The 19017-nt window shown below is 32.1% G+C and overlaps 1 protein-coding gene across 2 annotated transcripts in view; it reads right to left on the bottom strand.

Moving 5' to 3' along the window:
• LOC108765743 (uncharacterized) overlaps positions 1 to 19017 on the bottom strand; it is a 150704-nt gene that overhangs the window by 9862 nt on the left and 121825 nt on the right. The window lies entirely within an intron of this gene.

Here is a 19017-nt window from a genome sequence, read left to right as displayed (position 1 = left end):
AAAATTAAAAATTAATAAATTTATTGTTGAATAAGATATTTGAAATATGAATTGCGTATTTTTTTATGTGGAAATTATTAGAAAAATATTATTTTTTATTAATTAATACTGTTACGCTAGTAACACAGTAAAGAAACAGTGAAGTACATATAGGGTAAGTCGAGTGAAGATGCCATAGTTAACTTTGGATCGCGATATATTTTTTACCGTTATCGATACATAAAAGAATATAGAACCAATGAAAAGTTTGATTAGTTTTATTTATTATGGTTTAGTTACATATATGTATCTCATAAGACTTTTACGTCGTAGTAAAAAAATAAAAACCTTATAAAGTGGTATCTTACCCAACCTATTGGGTAAGATGCCACAAGATCTGGAATAAGATGCCCTAACATCGCAACTAAATAAAACATAATATATGATTTGTAAGAATAAAAATTTTTATCAACAGCTATTCTTCTCAACAATAGAGATTAATTATTCCAAAAATAAAGAATTATTTTTTTCTTAAAATTAACAATCTTTGAAAATAAACACGAATAGCGAGTGTTATATCATCGCTGGCTTACAAATAAACAAACCGAGCGCGCCACTAATACTATCTAAGCATAAACATGGGAATTAACAAATGGCATCTTATACCCCAACACAACTAGAAAAAATATTATCAGAAATTTCTATATTAAAAACATGTGCTCTCAAAAATCATATAAGAGGTTAAAAAATTCTCTTGATACTTCAATGTAATTCACTGCGTATTTGTGAAATAAAGTCTACAAAAAATTAATGTAAATTCTAAATTTCGTATAAAATGTTAACAGAACAGTACTTTTTCAACTTACCTCGATAAATTCACAATCTTTGAAAATAAACACAAATAGCGAGTGTTATATCGTCACTGGCTTACAAATGAACAAACTGAGCGCGCCACTAATGCTATCGCTATCTAAGGATAAACATGGAAAATATTTACAAATGGCATCTTACCCCGACTTACCCTAATATAACAAATTTATAAGAAAATATAGATATTTTACATTGAAAAGATAAAGTAATTGATGTCATTTAACGTTATTTTGTTATTGTTATAAATTATACACAAAACCTGTACGAAGAAATATTCATTTCAATCAGCAAGGATTGATTTGTTAATTATCAATGATATACAAGATTTTCCGTGAGGATAGACATGCAAATCTGAATTTAATAAAAGTTATAATTTTCTCTTCTTAATTAAATGAATTATTAAATTTCACATAAAGCTGTATATTGAAAATGTTTAAATAAAGTCACGGTTCATTTGATTTTCGCGCATTTTTTAAAAATACGTAACGGTGAACGAAGAATTAATGAAATATCATAAATATTTAACATATTTTTAGAAAGAAAGGCGAGACATTTAATTCGATAAAATTAAAAATTTTTCATTTAATTGAAAATTATCAACAAACGTTTCAATGTTTAATCTTTGTTATTAAAGACATTTAATATTCGTTATTTTCAAAAAGCAACTGGAAATACATGAGAGAATTGATTTCGGTTAGCGATGAGAGCGCGTTTCACGCACACGTAATTCGCCGTGCAAAATGGGATCCGTTTCTGCAAACCGAGAATTACATTTGTTAATTACAACCCGCCGCGCATGTTATACTTGTTGGTTTGTTGATTATCGGCGACACGTGTCGACTCCGTAATTTATGTTATTCGCGTCGGCATTTTATGCAGCAGGCGTGTCTTCGGGTTCAACGGAGGTGGCGAATAATGCCGGAAAATTAGGAGGGAAGGAAGTGGTGTTTAATAGTTTCCGACACAAATTGATTCCCGCTAATTGCGGAACATAGCACGAGCGCCACATAACTCTCTCTTTTCCTCTCTGGTTACAAATTACTTTACTCGTAGGATTCCACGACTCTCTTTCATAAACTGCATACCGTTGATGTATTATTTATTATATATCTACAATCTCTCCGTTCACCGTGTGATGAGTTTGTCACCGACGAGGGATTTGTTTTCCAATTCGATGTACACAGGTTGTCACAAATTCTTTATTCTAAAATTCAACAACTTTTCTCTGATTTTCAGATGAAATTTTAGACGTTCCTTGAACTTTCAATAATATTTTGAAATTTTCATCCTGATTTGGAAACCATTAAATATTTTGTAGAGAAATTAATGTATCGCATGTTGCATCAACATATTGGTCAGTATGTCAGGTTATATAAATGTAATGCCTTTTCCAGCAGGCGTTACATATATAAAATTGATTGATTACATTTATAAAATTGATCGATCGCGCGATTACATTTTATAAACGTTTGCTAGTGAAGGTACATGTTATAAAATAACCACACTGATCAATCTGTTGATGCAATACGCGATACACTGAAAAAAAATTGGATTTTAATAAATATGTGTTTGAATATCAAATATTTGTTTAAATATTTATTAAATGTAAATATATATTTATTTGATACAAAAATCATTAATCTGATTTAATTATTATTTTTCTTTATTGAGTAAATATTTATTTGGTGTGTGTAAGTTTATGTTTACTTAAGAGTACTATTCAAAGAAATATATGTATTAAGATTTAATAAATTTTTTTTCAATATGTAATAAACTTCTTTCAAGTCAAGGATTTTAATTTTCCAGAAAATTTTGTAAAATTTTTTTATTTTTTCCTGATTTTCCCGAGCATTTTTAATTTCCCTGACAAGTCCCTGATTTTCCTAATTTTGTGACAATCCTGAGTATATAATAGTAAAAAGTTTGATTATTATTTTGTTACATAATAGGTAACAATAATTATTTCGATTATTTTCTGCGGTTTTTTTATTCATTTAGTCAATTATTCTCATTTATTCAAATTATTATCTTCTTTTTCCACTGAGAGAAAAATTTTTGGTATTTATGACTATAATTATATGTTACCATAATTATGATTATTACTGCTATAATGTTAGTAATAAGGACTAGAATTTCTTTTTAATGGACATTTTCATTTAAATGTTGTATTTTCCTTTTACGTAACGCTTATTAAAAATAAGAAGTTAATTAAAGAATAGGATTTTGTACTTTCATTCTCCAAGCTTGCCTTCTGAATTACTTTAGTTTTCTACGTTAAATTACAGCCAGACGTCGCGTCTCATTTCTCTCTGAGAAAAGCTTCAGCTACGAATTCATCGTGAAAGCTGTAAGTTACAGCGAGGAGGTCGGCTGCGCGTTTCCTCTTTCCGCGTCGCGCTAAAATAATCAATTTCTTTGTTTAGAATTTCTATAGACTGACGTCAGACGCAAACGCCGCGTGTCAAGTGCGTATGTGTGTATGTGTGCGTGCGTGTGTGTGCGTGCGTGCATGTATATTACCATATGGAAGGCGAAACATCGGGGAAGAGAGATTCGCGGCGTTGCGCGGGTGCAGCTGGTCCGTTAAATTTTATCAGGATACTCGCATTCATGGGTCGCTGACCTCGGCATTGTCCACGCCACCGCGACTTAATATACGGCGACGAAGTATTAAATTTCGTACCACACACGATATTTCACAAACTCGGTCTCTTAGCGCTTTAGAAAGGAGTGAACAATGTGAGCAATAATACAGTATTTTTTTTTCGACTGTCAAGTAAATCAATAAGCCTGAAGAAAATCAGGAACACTCATTTTGTTACCAAAGAAAATTCGCACGTATAACATTATACATAAAACATAATGAAATATTGTATATATAGTGAGAGCAAAAAGTATTCGTAGAAGGAAATTTGTTATAAAAAAAGTCTTATTTGTAGAAAATAAACATTAATTAGCAATTTTATACAATAAATACATTCTGTTCTAACATAAACAAATAAGCAAGTATTCTTGATTTTAGAAGGTAAATTTCTCATATATGTACGAATACTTTTCGAGCATTCAAACAATACAATTTTTAATTTTCGCTTATTTTTCAGATGATAATATTTTGTATAATTAATACACATCTCTTTTTGGTATATATCATTTTAATAAACATACAGTCTATTTTATTCTGTATGAATAAATTGTTAATTATCCAACAAGAAATGATCAATTAAACGTCGAATCGACGTTAAATTAATGTTGAAATCATCGTATTTATATCGATACGACATCAATTCGATGATTTATTTCTCGCTGGATAATATTTACTTTTTGAAAATAAAGTTTTTTTAAAAAATATTTGTTCTGTACAAATACTTTTTGCACTCACTGTATGTTATTGCACGCTACAGAATAAAATTATAGTATCAAGAAGAAAATTTTAAAAAATTAAGAAACAATAAGATTAAAATAAATAGAGGAAAGTCGCTGATACTGACATAGGTCTCCTAAAGAAACACCCCTTGTTTCTTGAAAACTAATTATTGCACTTTATTAATCTGATTTTTTTTTGAGATAATTAAAAAAGTAAAAACTTATTAAACTATAATATATATTTATAAGTGACACGCGGCGTTTGCGTCTGACTAAAAGTAATCGTGTACTTATATGGGAAAATTAAAAAAAAAACTATGTTACATTAGTATCCTACAGAACAGTACAAAGTATGCATATAAATAACAAAAAACATTTTATATCAAAAAGATTCTAGAAAATTTTATATACATTCACTTGTAGATATTTTATACAGATAGCTCCTGTGAAAGAAAAAGAACAGAAATATGTGGCATTACTACCTACTGTGTTAGTTTTGAGGTCCATTTTGTCAGACATTCATTTTTGCTTATCGTACGAAAAAGTTAATTATTCCAAAATTGCAACTAGTATTATAAAAACTATATTATCTAATAAAAGGCACTTATTTCTAGTTTATATTTATATTTTTAAAGCTTTAGTTTTAGCTTTTGTTTAAAAAATATTGTTTAAAAATACAGTGATGTACCGGTATCAGTGATCTTCCTTTCATAATTGCTAGAAAAATTGTTTTTTCAAAAATTTCATAAACAACTTTGATTATTTTGATGAAACTTTGTATATTTTTTATCAAAATAACTCGAATGGTTTTCAAAATCTTCCCTTTGACGTTCTCCTTGTATTTTTAAATCTAAGTCATTTTGGACATATGGTCGTATGAAGTTTTTGTTTTGAACTTGTGTGTGGAATCACGTCTTAAAATCTTTTATGCCCATTTCTACCAATGTAGATTAACTTTGATTTCGGTTCAACTAACTTTTCATCTTTTTCTAGGTCTAATAATTAGAAAAAGATGAAGAGTTAGTTGAACCAGACATAGTTTTTAATATCCTCTGTTTCCTCAAAAAGTCTGGCAATTTTACTCAGGATCAGGACGGTTCATAACTCTGTTCCCGACGGCTTCTTTGGGATGATAATCGCCAGCCAAGCTCGTTTGTGACGTGCAGAATAGCGATAGAAGTGGCGAGTGGCACAGGGATGGTTACTGAAAGCCTCGACGGGTCGCATTGTTTATAATCGCATCCCCCACCCGTTATATTAAATTCGTCCCTTTATGCGGTATCAGCGAACGGTCGGAAAGATTTTCCGGTTGTGCAATTTATCCGCGTATAATGCGCTCGAGCCGCCGTGTCGCGCCACGCGTGTTCCATTCCCACCCTCTAGGATTATACACGTTAAGGATAGGTTGTGTGGCGGTTAAGGGCGAATGAGCGCTTAAAACAGGACGTGAGCAGTTATAAGTATAGGGTAGACATACTGGCGCGGCCAGTGATTCGGGATAAAGACTTCTAATCCCAAAATAACGTCCGGTTCACAGATAACTATTCTTTATGAGGGTGTTTTCAGAAGATGGTACCTTCTCTGAATGCTGAATGAGTAAACTGCGTTCGAAAAGATCATCGTGAGAATGCTTAAAGCTTTGTAATGACAAAATAATCAAGGAGATGCAGACAAAGATGAGTGAATGTTATTACGGGAAAGTGAGCTTGGATATATTTTCTACGTAAACGTTCAGATAAAAAACCAAGTATAAATATACAGATCTATTGTTAAATAAAATATCTACGATTTATACTGGTTGTAAAAGAAAAGTGTGAGCATTTCAAGAATAAAATTCCGATCTGCTTTTTCTCTCTGAGATCTTCAAAATATTTATATATCGGAATATGTGCACAGAAAGAACGGTTTTGCTACAGTATCTAAAAATTTAGCTGACTATTAAAGTTAAAGACTATTAAAATAATTATGTAGAATTATGATTATTAGCGCAATATAATAATTTACGTATCACAAAGTGTTAATGACAATACTACAAAAATTTTCAATATTTTAACTACAAATTTACGTGTCCTATATATCTATTTTGATGCTCCAAACAAAATTATTTTCAGATCTGTCTCTAGTTAAATTTTTAGAAACTTCAGTAAAATCGTTCTGGTAGAGAATAGAGAACATTTTATCAAGGAAAAAGAAGTAATACTCTTTTTTTTTCATTTTCAGTATAATAAAAATAAAAGAGAGTTCCTTGCAACTATGCAACGTATACAAAAATGTAATTAGGCTCAGGTATTTGGAAACGAGCGCACGTGAGTTTAAGAGTTAAAATTCCAGCGTGCGATTTCTCAACGTCCGAAGGCGGATAAGGGCAGATATGTCAGCTGACTCGACATTCCCGTGAAAATTTTCGGCGATACGTCGTCCGGGAGTCCCGACCGGGATCGTTTTGAAGGATATTCAGGATGCGGCAGATTCTGCGACGAAGAAAGGAGACTGAGAGAGAGAGAGAGAGAGAGAGAGAGAGAGAGAGAGAGAGAGAGAGAGGAATGAAGAAAGACCGGGGCTGTTGGGAGAGAAGACCGCGTAATTTATTGCAAGCAATATTACCGACGACACGCCGAGGGAGCTAGGGAATGGCAAAAGCCCGTGTCTCTCGTCCTAGAAATGTATTTTATAGCAACCGAAGATGGAGACTCTCGCGCAACGGCGACCCTGCTTACTACTCTCTTTTGGGTCGCCATTGGATTTAAATAAGTCGATGCGAACGTCCTGGTCTTTATTCACCGTTTACAGTCTCTCGATCGCGTTGCTCGTTACCGGATTTATGCAGTGCTTGCAAATGGAAATTTGTGTTACATGCTGGAGTAACGATTTTGTTTTTCTGTTCCTCGCAAAACTGGTTAATATTCGCGTACGCTGTAATACATAACAAAATATTAAAATATCAACATTTTCAATAATAACTACATGTATGCATAGTTATTATATAGTACTAAAAAGTACTATCAAAATTTGATATTCTGATATAATAAAAAAATAAAGAAAAATTATAACTGTGTTTCGTAACATAAATAATATACTCATTTCGTAGAATAAATATAAATTTTGTAGATATAAAATTTTTTGTTTTCTTTTCTGATTAATTTTTCATAAATGTAAACTGCTATGTAAGTGAAGTTTCCTTTTCTCTTAATTAAAAAAGTTAATTTAATTTCTTTCCTTAATTTCTGTCCTTAATTATTATATTAATTTTTATCATGTCTTATAATTATGTTATACAATACAATATATACAGTTACGAAACTAATTGTCCGAATATTGCGCTATTATATCAATTTCTTCAAACTGTTCCCGAGTGTTAAAAATGGTGGTTTTATTCATTTATTACGACACTGACAGTTTATTTAGATTTGGACAACCAATTGTGAAACTATCAGTTGTAATATGCGTGAAAGGAACCACAATTAACTGGATAATAGTTTGAAGAAATTATCAATATAGTGGTGCACTTGTGTGGACAATTATTTTTGTGATTGTATGTACAGAATCCGATTTATGAATATTTTTAGCAATATATGCAATTCAAGGTTAACGGTTCATCAAATGATCATCGGGTGGATCAACATTAAATTTAAATAAGTCAGCCAACTCTGCCGAAATGGTTCCGGATAATGGGAAGATAATATAGTGTGCTTTTAATTCGACGATGTATTATTTACTGTGTATTATAGTCTTTTTATTTCTTGTCGTATTATTACGACAAGAATCACTTAAAGGCGCTCAATCATCAGATTCATGTAATTTTATTCGATTCATTTTATTTCAAAATATAAACAGCGACGATCGATAAATGCGACAAGATAATCGTCGAGGAGTAAACGATATAATAATAATGTGTCGTTATTACGGCTCGAATAAAAAAGTAACCAAAATTAAATTTTATTAAATTTTATTGTAAATTCTTAATTTTTATAACTTTGGCTTGAATTTTATATAGAGGAAGGTCACTGATACCGACATACCACTTTATTTTTAGACAATATTTCTTAAACAAAAGGTAAAAATACGACTTCAAAAATATAAATACAAAGTAAAAAGTGTCTTTTATCAGATAATATAAGCAATTTTTATAATACTGTTTACAATTTTGCAATAATTAAGTTTTTTGTAAGTTATGCAAAAATGAGTGTCTGACAAAATGGGCGGCAAAACTGACATAGTAGGCAATAATACCAGCATTCCTATTCTATAAATAAAGATATATCCTATTCTGTAAAGAAAACTAATTTATGAAACTATAAACATTTAAAATGACATAATATTATCAATAATACAGTCACTATTATTTTAATTACGCAATTTGCTAAAGAACACCGTAAGAATTTTCTTCTTGGATTCATAGAATTGGTTTTTAGCTGATTTGATATAGAAATAAGCCACAAATATATGAATTATGAGTTTGTACTTCTTTAATTAGCTAAACAGATCATGATTTTATTAGTATTAATAAAGTGCAATAGTTAGTTTCTGAGAAATAAGGGGGTGTCATTTTAGGAGACCTGTGACAGTTGACAGTATCGGCGATTTTCCTTTATTAAAATAATACATAAACATGATATTTCCTATTACATAACGCAAAAAGAAAAAGGATTCGTTTTACTCCAAAATTGAGGGATAAAATAGATCACCAATTTATTTTTTATTAAATAGATTAATTTTTCATTAGGCTAATTCAGTAAATCATACACTATAAAAGTTATTATAAGTTTCGATATACTTTTTCGTTACAAAATCACAAAATTCGTAATTTTTTGGGACTTTATATGAGAGACAACATTTCTTCGTGCACTCATGATCTGATTCGCCCTGTTATTCAATTTATCTCGATCTACCTCACGTTAGAGTGTAACAATAAAATCTACTACTAATAGATTCTCAAAATTCAAACAAACTTATAACTAGGGCAGGTGAAAGTAAATAACTGCATGGTAATTAGTGCACTATAATTAAAAAGTGTAAAGTAATTATACAATTTCACTACATATGTGATGCAATATTAGATCAAATATTGGGTTATATATACAGTGAAATTGTAAATATATTTTATATTTTATAATTATAGCGTACTAATTACCGCACAGTTATTTACTCTCACTTGCCCTTAGTTATAAGTTTATTGTGTAAATTTTGAGTTTGGATTTTCCATCGAATATTACGTCACATGTGTAGTGAAAAATTGTAAATATACTTTATATTTTATAATTATAACGCACTAATTACCGCAGTTATTTACTTTCACTTGTCTTTAGTTATAAATTTATTGCTATGCTAGTAATTTTACTGATTTTGCAAGCGTGTCAGAGATACTGAGAGACACTGGTTCATCTCGCAGCCGTAATCCTGTACGGTAAATTGAATGGAGTCGAAGTGTCGCACGAGAGTCGCAGAGAAAATCGGAAATCGATGATACTTATACCACGTTGCAGTAATGCCAATCCGATGCGTAATCTATAGGGAGGACTTTTCATAAAGAAAACCCACTAATGCCGCATTTTCAACAATTCGCTCCTCGCTGCACGCTGAATATTGTGGTGATAAAAGAAAGTGTCGTCAATAGTCTTCTTCCGTTTTCTATAACGTTTTCGTTGAAAAAACGTTTCCTGAAAATCGCTCTTTGCGGCGAAATATCGCAGCAACTCCGAAATTTTTAGATACGTGTCTGTAAAATTATTTCCTTCCACGTTATTTACCCCTTTCAACACATCATCGAAATTGGATTAAGAGATATTTCATAAATGTTCTTTCAAAATCAATTTCTGATATAAATAATCTTTCAACTTGTAGTTTACGAGGACTGTAGACTCCAGCATCGATTCCGAAGTCGACTTATATCGTTCTGTATCCGCCAGCATGTCAAGTAAATAAGAAAATGTGATACATGGTTTACACGCGAGCAAGAACGTTTTTAGAAATGGATACGCTGTTCGTCGTTTTGAATCGCTAAATCCCATTTGCCGTTTCGACACTCCATTCATCGTCGCGCTTTACCATCTCGTCCGAATGTCATTCGTCGAATGTTTTCACATCCGTTTCCATTTCGATCTCGTCGCTCTCGCTTTTACCTTAGCTGAGAATTTATGTTTTTCATTAGTAACGCGCATTTTAAAAAATTTAGCTTCCAATAACCCTTCTTTTCAGCACTCAATCGTTTCAGCATTCAATTATGCGATAATTAACACATTAATTAATGTACGTGCCACATAAAATAGTAGCACGTGTCGTTTCAAGAGAAATTTTATTGAAAAGGTAAATTTTGAGGAAGGAGAGAAAAATAATAACCGAGGGCACAAAAAGTTAAATGTATTGTATTGAATAAAATAAACTATTTGCTGACAATAAAGAGTAATTATTAGCAGTAATTAAACATTAAAACAATTGAAACTCGCTTTATCCTCGCGTCAATTTGGCAAAATTTAATTTTACTTTCTCGAAACTTTCAATATGAATACAAACGTACCTTATTATCGCTGTTATTATATAACAATTATACTCTTTTATATTTATGTTCTCACTTAGATTTATATTTGTACAAAATTTATACATATATTTCAATTTGATTTTTTATATTTACCTGGATAGGAATTGTAATAGCAGCTTTGGCTTTTTAATAAAATTTCTTATCTTTTGCATATTTGCATTTCCTCCTTTCTTTCTTTTCATTTAAATCTCGTGTAGGCTGAATAAATTATTATTATTAAATAATATTAAACAAAGAAATTCTTAAAACCGTAAATGTGAATACACGACAAGTAGAGAATAAATATCCCTATTTGTTGCGTATTGTTATTAAATTAAATTTTTAGGATGTCAAAAGCACAAATATGTTTTCGTATTATTTTTTTGTTGATTCGATTATCGATCATTTTCTACTCAAGATTTCATGATCCTTGGACAGTATCTAATAAAAAGAGAGTAAACCAAGCGTATCTGCAAATAAGTTCCGAGGGAAAAGAATGAAATCCTATTTGACGAGAGATAGAAAAAGAGCGTAAGATACGAGATAAGCTGGGACAGCTAGAAATCGGAGGGAAAAAGCTAGATAAAGGCGAATCGATTCTGGTTTACGATAATCACGCGTCAGCTGCTCTTCTCTTCTGTTTTTACATCATTCGCAATTTTTACGCACGTAAAAAATAAAAACGCTCGCCCGTAACAGAATATGTATACGCGCGCACGATCGATCGAGACCAAAACCCAGCGGACGAGTCTTGCATTTGCGAGAAGCAACGAACGCACGTTGCTTTTCTTCTCTTCCTTCTATTCTACAGAATTTATCGCCTCGATTTCTCTCTGTTTTCTCTTTTAATATTTTCCTTCTTTTTCATTGATAATTTCGCATCTGACGCTATTAAATGGTAAATTGTTGTATAAATTATTATGAAGCGCCCAGTAACGTCGAGCTTCTTGTTAAGCTTTCGGGAGCATTGTAAATCTTAACAACTCGAAAGAATTGGAGAGACCTGCGCGTTTAAAGTTTGAAGAAGTCTAAAAGCATCTTGTAAGAGATACAATGAGAAAAATGTGTTTACGTATTGAAGATTGTAAGAGATACAGAGCTCTTTTGCAGAGCACATTTCAGTAACTCGCTTATTGTAAGAATTACGTTATTGTATATAAGAATTCACAATATGGAGCGTATATACGTATTAATCCTAAATTTAATGATATTTATTTTACTGTCTTATTTCGTAAGACTCCGTCTTCCATATATTTCATTCAATTTAGTTTAATTTAATTTCACTTATTGCTTACGAACAAATTTTATACTCGAAAATTACAATAAGAGAATATGAATACGCCAATAGTAAGGCGTTTGTATGTTGTTGAATTATCTTTTGTACGAAATAAAAAATTACACTATATATGCAAAAGTCTTGATTTTGTTGCCATAGCTATTAATTCCATATTTTCTTTTCATCACAATGTAATTTTAAGTTTGCTTCGTCTGGTTTTTCCAAGTTTTAGATTAAACGTAACGGTCAGTCGCAGACAAGCAGAAAAAAGATATGACAAAAAGTACGCGACACGTTTTCTTGTTAAAGTTTCCGCTCCATCTGGCAAGAAACGAGGGCAGAAATCGGGTCGGTGCGAACAAAGTAGCAAACTAATGAAGTGCTATGAACAATACGAGCAATACGTTTACGACAGAAAATGAAATGGCGCACTTGAATAACGTCTAATTCTGGAGGCGATGTGATACGCGGAGTAAGAACCGGCGTAATTACGAGACGAAGTGCAAGGTGCCAGCGATTATTAAAATCTAGCATTATCTCGCGCTGCACATAAAACAGTTGCGTGTAATAATTAGGTCGCAAACGTGAGCTGCAACAAGTAATGCGACTGATATATTATAACAGAAAGTCGTGCACGCAATGCTGCATTTGAATAGCTGTACGTCGCAACTTTAAACTCTCGACATCGTAACTTCTCGTTACTTCTCGTTAAACGTAGAGGCTTTTATTTTCACAATACCAATAATAAATATTTCGACAAGAAATATTAAATCTCTAATTAATATTTCGAGAAGAGAGAGAGATGAAGTTTATTTGAATTTTCGTGAATAATAATTTTAATATTTAATTCAAACACAACTAGTTGACAAAATCTTTTTGTTTTTATACAATATAGAGTTAAAAAATTATTAATAGTTTAAACATTTAGTTGAAAAAACACAAAAAATTCTTTATCGAAATACAGTGGAATACATAAGTGCGAAGTACTTATTTCAAGGAGATGCAAAGCTATGATTAACTGGCAATTTTATAAAAATCCTATGTCAACAGAGATCATTTTCGCGATGATCCCGTTATCAAATCCGGATGAACGAAAAAATCACGGGCATCGACGGAATAATAAGCTATCACGAAGAAGAAGGCTTGAAAGAATCCCGCGGGAGAATTGTGTTCTACGCTTGGATTTGAATAATATCTTTGCATAGCAGGCAGAGTGTTCATATCTCGCGTCTTCCCTCGACGGAAATCTTCAGAATAAATCTTGCATATATACTATCAATACGAGCTAGTTAATTTTCTTCTCGTTATTACGAAATATAGTTATTCTTAACATTATATGAATAATATAGCATTATGTTGATAAAAAAATTTCGCGCCCTTAACACAAAGCAATTTTTTATCCCAATAAAAAATGATTAATATTTCATATTTAATATCACGATAAAGAGAATTTGTAATAGAAATTTGTTTCATGAGAAGAAATATTTCTGAAATATTAATCTCTCTTCCTTTCAAATTAAAATAAAAATATCAGATCAGTAAATAAAATATATGAAACATAAAATTGTTTAAATAAAATGGAAAGAACGTCGGGATCAAAATTGGCGAAAAGTAGGTGAAGCTTATAAACTGTACATTTGTCTGAAACCGTAGACTGCAGAAACGGATGCGCAAATACCTTTTCAAGTCCCATAGTGAAAAACACGCTTTTAAAGATCCGCCCTCGCGAACAGACCGCGGAGTGGCATCACCGTTAATAAACGAGCAAAGACAATGGGGTCCAGGTCGCGTAAGAGCAAAATAAATTGAAGGTATCTCCAGTGCCGCCCCGCTTCCGTTTGGCGGGTCGAGTTTCCTGGGCTGACTGTTCCGTAATTAGTGAGCGTCTAAACAATACTCGAGCCATCCCGGAGGCCACCCTTCGCGCGCGCGCCCACCGCCGCCACCCTTATTCCACGCTTCTCTTAGCGCGAACCGGAATCGCCGATAATTAATTATCCACTCGCGGAGTGTGCGACTGTTGGGATTATTCGCGGCTGCGTCCTTCTTCTTTCACCCTTCTTCGTTCCACCGTTCCTTCGATCCTAATTTCAAGTCGTTTATAAGCAAAATCGTCTTTGTCTCGCTACTTGTATCTTGATGAGATAATGGCTCGTCGCCAAGCAATTCCAGAGGAAACGCGACGAAAAGGACGAATACGAGCAATGACTAAAAAGGCTACCGTATATGTAATATGAGGCGCAAAATTGGCTTGTATTCGTTCTACCATATTATCGCCAGAAATGAGAGAAAAAGGACCACGGTAATAAATTGTTTAATAAAAATCAATTATTCTCTTCTAATAAAAATTACAATTTAGAGAAATTCTATGTTTTGGATGTTGTATGAGATTTTAAGAAAATTTCCATAGTTCTGTATAACGTTATGTTCATAAAATACGCCCTTAATACAAAGCGCTTTTTATCTCGATAAAAAATGATTAATATTTTATATTTAATATCATGATAAAGAGGATCGTAACGGGAATTTGTTTCATAAACCATTGCACGCGTTTGGTATATATAGCGAAATATACCTTAAGTTAAAATTGAAAACGGTCTCTCCGACGTTTCCAGCATCTTTAGCCGCTCTATAAGGTATGGAGTGTACACTTCAAAATTTTGCCATTATGAATGTGATTAAATGTCGAGCGATTAAACGCACGAAGTTGTTGCGTCGCACGAGGGACGGAAGCAACCGCGCTCGTTAGCATGTACTTTGAAAGTCTTTAATTGCGGCCAGAAGCTCGCCGGGCTTGTAAACAATATTTGCCAGGTAAATAAATAGCGATAAATATACGCTGTCTCGCGAGGTCTTGCGCGATAAATGTTGTTACTTAGAGTTCCTCAAGTTTTTAATCCTTTACGAGAAAGAAAAATACATTTTCTCTCGAATTATTTAGGCATGCAAAAATTGTTCTTTTCATACATAATTATCTTTCAATCTTAAATATAATCTCGATTTACAAAATAAAGAAAAAATTTCTTGAAAGAGGATTCTTGCGTTTATTTATATCGTGGCTTTTTTCTAAAAATATATATTGTATATTAAGTTATGAAATATTAAATTAATATTTATTAATTATTATTAATGTAACTAAGAGATAGCTCGTGTGTTAGCTACAAATTCAGAATTTCTCACGTGCGATAGACATCTAAGCGTAACTCACAAAGTTCTTCGGGGTTTCGTGGTCATGACATGCTGCGCTACTTTGATCTTTCACGACAGTGAAGTTTAAAAAAGTTAGTTTACTACGTTAAAAGCTATAAAAATGTTTTACCCGGGCAATTTCCGGGTTCGAAAGAGCAGACAGATCAGACACTCGATGGAAAACCGCAGAATTCCTGTCGATTCTCTTTTGCTGCGAGATACGAAGTTACTATTGGTGGACCAAAGGCCACCTTTATTGATTTCTTTCGTCGATTTCTCGAAGCGTTCGATAACTTCTTCGAAAGCTCGAGGGTACACCCCGAGAGTGCAGCCTTGCAGATTCCGAACGCATACCGCGGATCCGACTTCTCCCTGTAGATTCTGAAGCGTGCTATCTTTCTCCCCTCTCTCCTCTCCCCCCCCCCTCTCTCTCTCTCCCTCTCTCTTCCTCTATCTGTTTCTATCTATCTATCTATCTATCTATTTCTCTTTCTTTCGCTTCTCTTTTCATTTACCCAGCTCTTCCCGACGTCTCAAAGCTTAACGAAATGGAAACAATATTGACTCGTGAATCTAACTAGAGAACTTCGTATCGAAACGATATTGCAGTTTCCAATGAGAACGATTCCTGCTACATCCCTTTATAGATTCCGCGAGATACTTGGACGCAACTACAACGGAAAGCAATTCGTCTTTTACAAAGTTTGGACATAAAGGTGCTTTGATCAAAAGCATCTTTAGGAGATCGCAATAAATTAAACGAATTATATATTCTATAAATATTGTTTATAAATTAAAAGACAAACTTAATTTGTCTATTTGAATATAACATAAGTGTGTGATTGCTGCACTAAAAAAAATATAATCAATTTTAATAAATACTTAGTTGAATACTGCCAACTAAATATTTATTAAATATAACGATATACTTATTTGATACAAGAAATGTTAATTTGATTCAACAATCATTTTTTTTACTGAACAAATATTTATTTATTGTAAATAAATGTTTAGTTGGCAGTATTGAACTAAATATTTATCAAAATTGACTAAATTTTTTTTTTCCGTGTGCTAAAATATTTTAAAAGGCTTGTTTTTAAAATAATTATATTATCAGCAAACACACACAAATATTTCTCTCATATTTTTTGTCGATTATATTAAAATTAAAGACATCCAACGATCTTAATATGAACACAAGGAAAAATAGTTGAGTAAATTTTACCTAAAAATATTCTGACTATTTTTGCAAACTTATGACAAACTCTACTTACTGAAAGTAAAAATATCGGAGATATAAGACAAAAAATACATCATAATTATAGTAAATCTATTCAAATAATTATTACCTTACTGTAAAATAAATCATTCTATTTTAAAGACTGTAAGCATAATCAAGTTCCAAAATTTACTTTACGAAATGTAAAAAGTGTTTTATAATTTGACTATACGACGATCGCTCATTTATCAGAAAAGTAAATTTGACACAAGTGAGTGTCTATCCTTATATGGACCTAATTTCATTTTACTAGAATTCTAGCGCATATTACTTTACAATTTTCTCGGTGAAGCAATTCGCGTTATACAACGACTGTTAAGCTTTAGAGATTGTTTCTCATGAAATTTACGTGAATTCGTATTAGAATATTGCGTATCAAGCGAGTCACAGTTGCGAACGCGACGGTTAGCATCACGTTGCTACGACATTGACGTTCCATGTTCATGTTAATCTGACGTTATTTAATGCCGTTCCTCGCTTGGTCCCGGTAAATATTAATTATTATCGTTGCTACGAAGGCGGGAGCACGAGGATAAACGCCGCTCGTAAGGGCGTTTATCGAACGCGAAGATTGCGACGTCGGATGTACTCGCTGGATCAGAACATCGCGCGATGTCTTCATTTTCATCGTCGATTATCGGTTAATGGTTTGAGAATATCGCCACTTATGTTATCGCTAGTGGAATGAAGGACACTCAATACGAGCCGAATGATATCAACATACGATATTACAGTAGGGAAATTTTCTCTAAAGATACAGTAATACATTTCTGCCAAGTAGCAAGCATAGATAGTTCATAAGAATCACTCATACACAGTTTATAATTCTCTCTCTCTCTCTTCTCTCTTTTTCTTTTCTTTTTTTTTTCTTTCGTAAGGATAAACTTTTTATATTTAAATTCGCATGGAAGAAATATCATGATATCACACATTTTTTTGAGTTGTGAAAAGATCATACTTACAATTAGAAAATATATTTATCATGGTTTATATATATATATATATATATATATATAATATAGATAATTTAAATGCAATTTTGCATCGCGTGGTGAAATGGCTAATGAATACAATGAGCGAATATTGCAATTAATTAATACTAATTATGGCCGCTTTGACACTAATCTTGATAATTCACTGTCGGTGTCGACTGAAATAATGACGTCATAAACTATACCTTTTAAAATAAATGTTCTACTAAAAAAAAATTTACAAAACCTTGTAATACATATTACTTTCAATAGTACTAACTAAATATTTATTTACTGTAAATATTATATTTACTCAATAAAAAAACGATGGCTAAATTAATGATTCTGTACCAAGTAATATACATGTCGCTTCGCGCAGCTTAGCGCCGAGACACTACCAGTGTCTCCAGATTTATATTTAGTAAACACTTCCCAGTAAATAAGAAACGTTTTGAAACATTTTAGTAAGGTTGCAATAACGTTGTAACGTTATTGAAATGTTTCAGAACATTACTGAAATGTTTCTTGCTTAGTGGGTTATTGTTAGTACATCAAATAAATATTTATTAAAATTTAGTAAATTTTTTTCAGCGTACTAAACTTAACTAAACGATTATTCATGTTATACATCTACATTTTATATCTGTTTTTTTTTTAGATCTATAAATCTTAGGTCTATAGATTTTACATACAAATATTTTACAGCTAAATTTTGCATTTTTCTTTGAATATTTTTTTACCTCAGCATGCCGTCGATCTTTTCAGAAAAGATGCTCAATTAGCGACTTCTTGTACTGCCAACCTATGTATAGGATTCTGAGAACGAAAGTCTTCAATAGCACGAACGGGAATTTTTCCGACATTGTTATCGAGACTATTAGTTGGATGTTCGGTTCTTTCTCCGTTCTCAGTCGTGCTATTGTGAGTTTCCGCGGTTGCGGAGGCGGAACATTACCGTCTCGCACTTTTCCGTATTGCACGCCTGCACGGAAGAGCAAATAATTTCCGCTTCTTCTAATTTATCCTTATCTCGCCACCCGCGATCTCACCTTTGCAGGCTCTGATCTCCCTCGCACGCGAAAATACGAAAATAAATGACGTTAGACGACGGAGTTAGGCTTCTCGTCGCCTATTCTCTCTACATGATGTTTATTCTACTACGGGATGTAATAACGAATTTTACATGGAAATTACTCTCTGTAAAGTGCAGGAAGTTTAATTGTTAAGAAATGAATTTTACTGTTTATTACAACAATACTGGAAGAACTTAGCTAATTAAAAAATTGTTATTCTTTGATTTAAATATGTTGACGTAAATTAAACGTAAAGAATATGATTATTAAATTTTTATCATATATTTTTAATTTTATCAATATATCTTAACTCAATGATTTTATAAAATTAACTCGATGATTTTAGAAATAAGAATTGGAAAAATGATTGATCACTTCATAAGGACCACTGCTAAAAGCACACCGTAATCTTTCTAAATACATCTTAATTGTTATTTTCTTTATAATTAGCATTTACTGAAGGTGATTAAAAAGTTAGCTAAAATCATATTTTTAATATATTT

The sequence above is a fragment of the Trachymyrmex cornetzi genome, unplaced genomic scaffold (assembly GCF_001594075.2).
Source record: "Trachymyrmex cornetzi isolate Tcor2-1 unplaced genomic scaffold, Tcor1.1 scaffold117, whole genome shotgun sequence".
In the NCBI taxonomy this organism is placed as follows: domain Eukaryota; kingdom Metazoa; phylum Arthropoda; class Insecta; order Hymenoptera; family Formicidae; genus Trachymyrmex; species Trachymyrmex cornetzi.
The sequence above is the reverse complement of the archived record's forward strand: the minus strand, read 5'-3'. Positions and strand labels throughout refer to the sequence as shown.